Source organism: Oratosquilla oratoria, chromosome 5 (genome assembly GCF_046742065.1).
Source record: "Oratosquilla oratoria isolate Oo_2021 chromosome 5, ASM4674206v1, whole genome shotgun sequence".
Lineage (NCBI taxonomy): Eukaryota > Metazoa > Arthropoda > Malacostraca > Stomatopoda > Squillidae > Oratosquilla > Oratosquilla oratoria.
The window spans coordinates 17,196,158-17,203,657 of record NC_134781.1 but is presented as its reverse complement, the minus strand read 5'-3'; the positions used below and the strand labels follow the sequence as shown (position 1 = coordinate 17,203,657).

Here is a 7,500-nt window from a genome sequence, read left to right as displayed (position 1 = left end):
GTTATGGTTAGGTGAGTGATTAATTATTCACGAACTATTCCTAGGTTTTTGCAGATAGACCACTACAACCATATATATTCTGAAATCTTATAACCCAAGGTACTTGGATTACTATCTTTCATTTGTCTGTCTGTCTATTTGTATGTTCGTTCAGGAACTCCTAGGGTTTTGCATATAGACCCCCATAACCATATATATTCTGATACCCTATCACTTCAGGCACTTGGATAACTATAATTGATTAAAAAAATATGTATGTTTTGGTTAGGGTTAAGGGTTAAAGTTAGGTGGGTGTATTGTTAGGTTAGAGATTATTCACGAACTCCTCCTAGGTTTTTGCAGATAGACCCCTATAACCATATATATTCTGAAACCTTATAACCCAAGGTACTTGGATTACTATCTTTCATTTGTCTGTCAATTTGTTTGTTTCTTTGTATGTTCACGAACTCCTCCTAGGGTTTTGCAGATAGACTCCCATAACCATATGTATTCTGATACCCTATCACTCCAGGTACTTGGATAACAATGTTTCATTTAAAAATATATATTTTGGTTAGGTTTAAGGGTTAAAGTTAGGTGGGGTATGGTTAGGTTAGGGATGATTCACGAACTCGCAGCAACGCTCGGGTAATTTGACTAGTGTATATATACATATATACATATATATATATATATATATATATATATATATATATATATATATATTTATATATATACATATATGCATACGGTATATACACACATATACATACATGCATACAGTATATACACACATATATACAAGCACACACACACAAACACACACCCGCACGCACACACACACGCACATACAAACACACATACGCGCACATTCACCACATGCTTTGCACGCATTAACGGACGCAGTTATATGATGTTACCACTTATACATTGAAATGACGAAGCGACTGTCTTCACGGACAGAAGCGCTAGCGACATGGAGACGGCGATCATTCGTATTAAGCCCCAGAAACACGACGTCGGAGAGAGTCATCTCCCTGCCACTCATCTTCGAATCCCAGCAAAGCTCTCCCTGAGGTGTCTCCTCTTCTTCATCAAATCCTCTCTTTCTTCGGGAGGTTCCTCTATTTTCAGTAGGTTTCTCTTCTCCATCTTCAGTAGATCCCTCTTCCTCTTGACGCGGTTCCTTTCCTTGTTCAAGAGGTTCCTCTTCTTCCTCTTCTTCAGGAGGTTCCTCTCCTTCTTCGGGAGACTCCTCTCCTTCTTCTGGAGGTTCCTACTCTACTTCTTCGTTGGGTTCTTCATCTCCTTCTTCGGGAGGTTCCACTCTTTCTTCAGGAAGTTCCTCTCCTTCCGGAGGTTCCTCTCCTTCTTCAGGAGCTTCCTCTCCTTCTTCGAGAGGTTCCTCTTCCCCTTCCTCGGAAAGGTCCTTTTATTCACCTGGAGACTCCTTTTTTTTCTTCGGAAGATTCCTCTCCTTCTTCGGAAGACTCTTCTCCTTCTTCGGGAGAGTCCACTTCTTCTTCGGGAGGTTCCTCTTCTTCTTCAGGTGGTTCCTCTCCATCAGGTGCCCAATAACTTCCACCAGAAGTTCCTTCGGCCACCTCCTTCAGAAATTGAGTCGTTTTCCTCAGAAACATAATCCTCCTCAAGGTCTCCGCAGCCGCCTTCTTCGAGAGCTCGTCCTGAAGCTCCAGTTCCTTCTTGAGCGCTTTCTTCGGGAGTCCCGTCTTCTCCGTCTCCTTTTCTGTCTCCTCCTTCTCTTCCTCCTCCTCCTCCTCCTCCTCATCTTCCTCCTCCATCTATTGTATTGCATTGCACTCAGAAATATGGGTCTCAGAGATAAGTAATGTGTGAAGGAACAAGTGATATCGCGACTGGTGACACATTAAGATAATCACTCGACTCGACGATAAGCCATGGTAACATACAATTACGGTAGCTACCTTTCCAACACACCTCCTCTTCCTCATTCTCTTCCGTATACTCCTCCTCTTCCTCCTCCTCCTCTTTTTCCTCCTTCTCATCTTCTTCGTTCTGATCATCTTCCTCCTCCTCATCATCCTCATCCTCATCATCCTCTTCCTCCTTTTCCTCATCCTCATCCTCATCCACATACTCCTCCTACTCCTTATCCTCATCCTCATCTTCCTCTTCCTCCTTCTCACCCTCCTCATCCTCCTCTTCCTCCTCTCCCTCACCCTCATCGTCATGTACATGCTCCTCCTCCTCCTCATTCTTCTCCTCCTCCTCCTCCTCCTCCTCCTCCTTCTGCTCCTCTTCTTCCTCATACTCCTCCTCCTTCTCCCCTTCCTCTTCCTCCTCTTCCTCTCCTCCTTTTCCTCCTCTCGTCTTCCTCCTCCATTTCCTCCTACTCCTACTCTCCCTCCTCTTCTTCCTCTTCCTCCTCCATCTCCCCTACTCGTACTTCTCCTCCAACTCCTACGCTTCCTCCTCCTCCTCCTCCTCCTCCTCCTCCTTCTACTCCTCCTCTTCCTCATACTCCTCCTTCTCCTCTTTCTCTTCCTCCTCTTCCTCTCCTTCTTTTCCTCCTCTCCTCTTCCTCCTCCATTTCCTCCTACTCCTACTCTCCCTCCTCTTCTTCCTCTTCCTCCTCCATCTCCCCTACTCCTACTTCTCCTCCAACTCCTATGCTTCCTCCTCCTCCTCCTCCTCCTCCTCCTCCTCAAGGGCCTCGAGGGCTACATCGCATTTCCCTGCTCATTTTCTGGAGTTTCTCCTCTGCGATCTCTTGTCGCTCCTTCTCCAAGGCCGTCCTCTCCAGGCTCTATGTCGATCAAGGACCTTGCTCGGGGTTGATCTCCCCCCCCCCCGTCATCGCCCTCCTCTCCCTTCTCCTCCTCCTCTTCTTCTTCTTCCTCTTCTCCTCTTGCTCCTTTTATTTCTTCTATATTCCTTTATTCTCATTCTCCTCCTTTTCCTTCTTCTCTTTTCATTTATTCTCACCCTCCTTCCTCCTCCTCCTCCTCTTTCCTCTCACTCTCCGTCTCTTCCTCCTCTTTCTTCTTTTCATCTTTCTTCTCATTCTCCTCCTCTTCCTCATCTTCCTCTCTCTCCTCCTCTTCTCACTCTCCTCCTTTCCTTCTTCCTCTCCTCCTCTTCCTCCTCTTCCTTCTCCTCCTTTGCTATGTTCTCACTCTCCTCTTCCTCCTTTTCCTTCTTCTCCTCCTCTTCCTCCTCTACCTTCACCTCTTCCTACTCTTCCTCTTCCTTCTCCTTTGTTTTCTTCTCATTCTCCTCTTCCTCTTCCTTCTTTTCCTCCTCTTTCTTCTCACTCTACCTCTCTTCCTCCTCTACCTTCACCTCCTCCTACTCCTCCTCTTCTTTTCTTCTTCCTCTTCCTTCTTGTCCTTTGCTTTCTTCTCATTCTCTTCCTCCTCTTTCTTCTCACTCTCTTCCTCTTACTCCTATTCCTTCTTCTCCTCCCCTTTCTTCTCACTCTTCTCCTCCTCCTCCTCCTCCTCTTCTTCCTTCTCCTCCTTCTCCCTTTCCATTTTTCATTATTCATTTCTTACCCTTCCTCTACTTCACTTCTCCATTTCCTCCCCTTCCTTCTTCCTTCCTTTTTCTCTTCCATTTTTGAGAGGGGAGGAGGAGGAGGAGGAGGAGGAGGAGGAGGAGTAGGAGGAGGAGGAGGAGGAGGAGGAGGAGGAGGAGGAGGAGGAGGAGGAGGAGGAGGAGGAGGAGGAGGAGTAGGAGGAGGAGGAGGAGGAGGAGGGCAAAGAGAGTTTGTTTTTCGGACAATTGACCCCCTTAGTGTGTTCCCCCTTCTTCGCAGCTGGGTTTTGAAAGTCGCCTATAGTTACGTTTCTCGTGTGTTTGGTGAGGTTCCTTCGAGTTTCGTGTTTTCTTTTGCCTTTTATAAGCTCTTGTGTTTGACCTCTATCCTTTGTGCGGTTTTTTTTCTTTTCTTTTCTTTCTTTCTTTCTTTTTTTCTTTCTTTTCCTTCGAGAGCCGAGAAAGGTAAGTCTTTCTTCCCGTTTTCTTACACGTTTTTATGTCTCGTATTTTTCTTTTCACTCTCTCTCTCTCTCTCTCTCTCTCTCTCTCTCTCTCTCTCTCTCTCTCTCTCTCTCTCTCTCTGTCTTTTTTGGTCACTGTCTTTTAATTTCCTCTTGATTTTTTCTTGTTTGTGTGTTGAAGTGTCTGTGTGAAGGTTTCTCTCTCTCTCTCTCTCTCTCTCTCTCTCTCTCTCTCTCTCTCTCTCTCTCTCTCTCTCTCTCTCTCTCCTCTTCTTCCTCCCCTTCTCTCTCACTCTCTCTCTCTCTCTCGCTTTCTCTCTTGCTTTCTCTCTCTCTCGCTTTCTCTCTCGCTTTCTCTCTCGCTCTCTCTCTCGCTTTCTCTCTCTCTCGGTTTCTTTCTCTCTCGGTTTCTCTCTCGCTTTCTCACTCTCTCTCGCTTTCTCTTTCTATTGCTTTCTCACTCTCGCTTTCTCTCTCACTTTTTCACTCACTCTCGTTTTCTCTCTCTCTCTCTCTTTCTCTCTCTCTCACTCTCGCTTTCTCTCTCTCTCTCTCTATGTCTCTCTCTCTCTCTCTCGCTTTCTCTCTCTCTCTCTCTCTCGCTTTCTCTCTTTCTTTTGCTCTTTGCTCTACGGGAAGTGTTTTCCCTGACCTTCTCATTTGTGTTTTTGTCTTTCAGATTTGGTCTTCACATGTCTCTGACCATTTCCAAATTATGTGTTTTTTTTTTTGCCTTTCTATGTTTACATTTTTCTTGTTTGTTTATTATCGTCTTTTGTGTTTCTTACTTCTACAATTCTGATTTATTCTGTTTTCTATTTGTTTATTTTATTATCTTTTTCTAAATTTATCTACTTTCATGCCTATTTGTAAATTCATTCATTCATTCGTTCGCTTATTTTGTTTTATCTATGTTAGTTATATATATGTTTGATTATCATTTTGTTCATCTGTTTATAAATTACTATTAACAAATATTAACAAATATTATAAACATTACTAACATTACTATTATTATTATTGATATCATTATTATTATCATCATTATCATCATTATTATTACTATTATTATTATTGTTACTATTATTATTATTATTATTAATTATTACTATTATTATTATTATTATTATTCATTTCTATTTATTATTATTATTATTATTATTATTATTTTTTTCCTTTTAAAGATTCTAAGGCTGGCTCCGGAACTCGAAGTCAAAACTCAAAAAACCAGAAGGAAATCAGAGTAAGACTTCTCTCCCTTCCTCCCTTCCTCCCTCCCTCCCTCCTTCCCTCTCTCCCTCCCTTCCTCCCTCCGTCTCTCCCTTCCTCCCTCCCTCCCTCCTTCCCTCTCTCCCTCCCTTCCTTCCTTCCTCCCTCCCTCCCTCCCTCCTTCCCACCTGCACAACTTCACCTCCTCCCTCCCTCCACGTGAACCCCTACGGCTCCTGTCCACCTATCATCCCCTCCCCCCCATCTCACACCTTCCGTCAAGCTCACATTAAGTTTACTCCACCGTTTGATTCGATTTGATCACAGTTTTAAGCCCTTGCCTCTCACTCACTCACTCACTCACTCACTCCCTTACACCTTTCCCTTCTCCTCTCTCTCCTCTCCCTCCTCCTTATTCCTCTCTCCTCTCCTCTCCTCTCCTCTCTCCCCCTCTCTCCCTCTCTCGTATCCTCCTATCATTCCCTCACTCCCTCTCCCTCTCCCTCTCCTCCTTCATTCCCTCACCAATGGCCCCCCATCCTCCCGGTTCTGGCTCGGAAACCTCCTTCCCGTCAGAGAGAGAGGATGGGAGGGAGGGAGGGAGGAAGGGCTCTTTTTTTTGGGGGGGGAGTGAAGTATCTCCCATTTTCTTTAAATTTGGGAGATACTTTACTCCCAATTAAAAAAAAAAAAAAAATCCCTCCCTCCCTCTCTCCCTTCCTCTCTCTCTCTTTCTCTCTCTCTCTCTCTCTCTCTCTCTCTCTCTCTCTCTCTCTCTCTCTCTCTCTCTCTCTCTTTCTATCTCTCTCTCTCTCTTTCTATCTCTCTCTCTCTCTCTCTCTCTCTCGCTCTCTCTTCCCTTCCTTCTGTTTCTTTCTCTCTCCACCTCTCCTTGCTTCTACCTAACTCATTCACTCACTCACTCCTCCTTTCCCTTACTTCTTCCCTCCTCATTAACTCATTCTTTCGCTCCCCACTTGCTACCTGCCTCTCTCCTCCATCCACTCACTCATTAGCTTATTCATACATTCAACCTTCCACGCACTCGATTCTTTTTACTCTTCACAGACAAATGAACAAAACCCAATCCGACACAGACACATGTATTGACATCATCATTAACATTAACGTTTTATAGCTTGTTCATACTTCTATGCCTCACTTACACGTATAACTTGTTATCTATACTCACGCGCTGTTGATGGATCTTATGAACACCTAGGACATGATCATGCGTTTTACGGTCCTCGTTCTCGTTTAAAGAGAAGCGATTCTGTGAAGCCGAGACGGAGGACCTTGTCCTGAAGGAGGTCTTGGTTGATCGTGACCCACAAGAGGGAACCTCACCCCATGAACTCCATTTTTTTTTTTTTTTTTTTTTTTTTTAGCCAGAGTAGTTTGAGCGTCACGTCGTACCTGCAAAGAGAAAACAGAACCCGTGAGTTGGATTGAATTGCAAACAGAATTAAGAAACATAAGAACATAATGAAGGACACTACAAAGAGACCATAAAGCCTACACTAGGCGGTTCCATGTTCATCCCCGTCCATAAAGTTGTCTAATCTCATCTTAGAACAACCGATAGTTTCAGCGCTCACTACGTTGTTACTAAGCCTTTTCCGTTCGTTGACCACTCAATTGGTAAACCATTTCTTGCCCAATTCCTTCTTAAATCTAAATCGGGTTCCTCCGGGTCTGACCATAAGACCAAGAGGGACAGGAAACTTACATCAAGAACTTTAATTGCTGAAGAGGTGAAAAAGGGAGCACGTGCACACGCGCCCACAAGCAAGCACCAACACGCGTTCACACGCAAGCAAGAAAACAAGCATACGTGAACGCACGCACACACACACACACACACACACACACACACACACACACACACACACACACACACACACACACACACACACACACACACACACACACACACACACACACACACACGATTTGTGGCGCAGTGGTTAGACTTCCTGGCTGCCACTACGACGGTCCGGGTTCGAATCCTGCCCAAGGATGAAATAATTTTTTAATATCAATGTACTGTTGGGTGTTAGTCCAACTCTCATGGGCGGGGAGTTGGGTGTGTGTTTGTGCGTGTATGGTCACAGTATTACCCATAGATCGGTCATACGAGCTCTGAGCTCTCATTCGGGAAGTTAATAACTGTCGATCACGAGTCGAACACGTGATCCAAAGACCATGGTGAAAATCACACACACACACACCTACCTACCTACCTCCGCCGGTACCACAACCACGGCTACAGGTGCGGCACCACAATACCATCAAGCCGATCAGAACACGCACCGTCCGGTATAAG

The 7,500-nt window shown here is 44.8% G+C and overlaps 1 protein-coding gene across 10 annotated transcripts in view; it reads right to left on the bottom strand.

The window, feature by feature from the left end:
* LOC143025386 (uncharacterized) overlaps positions 1-7,500 on the bottom strand; it is a 647,089-nt gene that overhangs the window by 348,467 nt on the left and 291,122 nt on the right. For 2 of the 10 annotated variants that reach the window (XM_076184955.1, XM_076184960.1), the window contains exon 1: positions 6,367-6,518. The exons of the other annotated variants lie outside the window; for them this stretch is intronic. The gene's annotated coding sequence lies outside the window, so the exon portion shown is untranslated. Of the gene's footprint in view, positions 1-6,366; positions 6,519-7,500 lie in introns of those variants that run through there. 10 annotated transcript variants of the gene reach the window in all.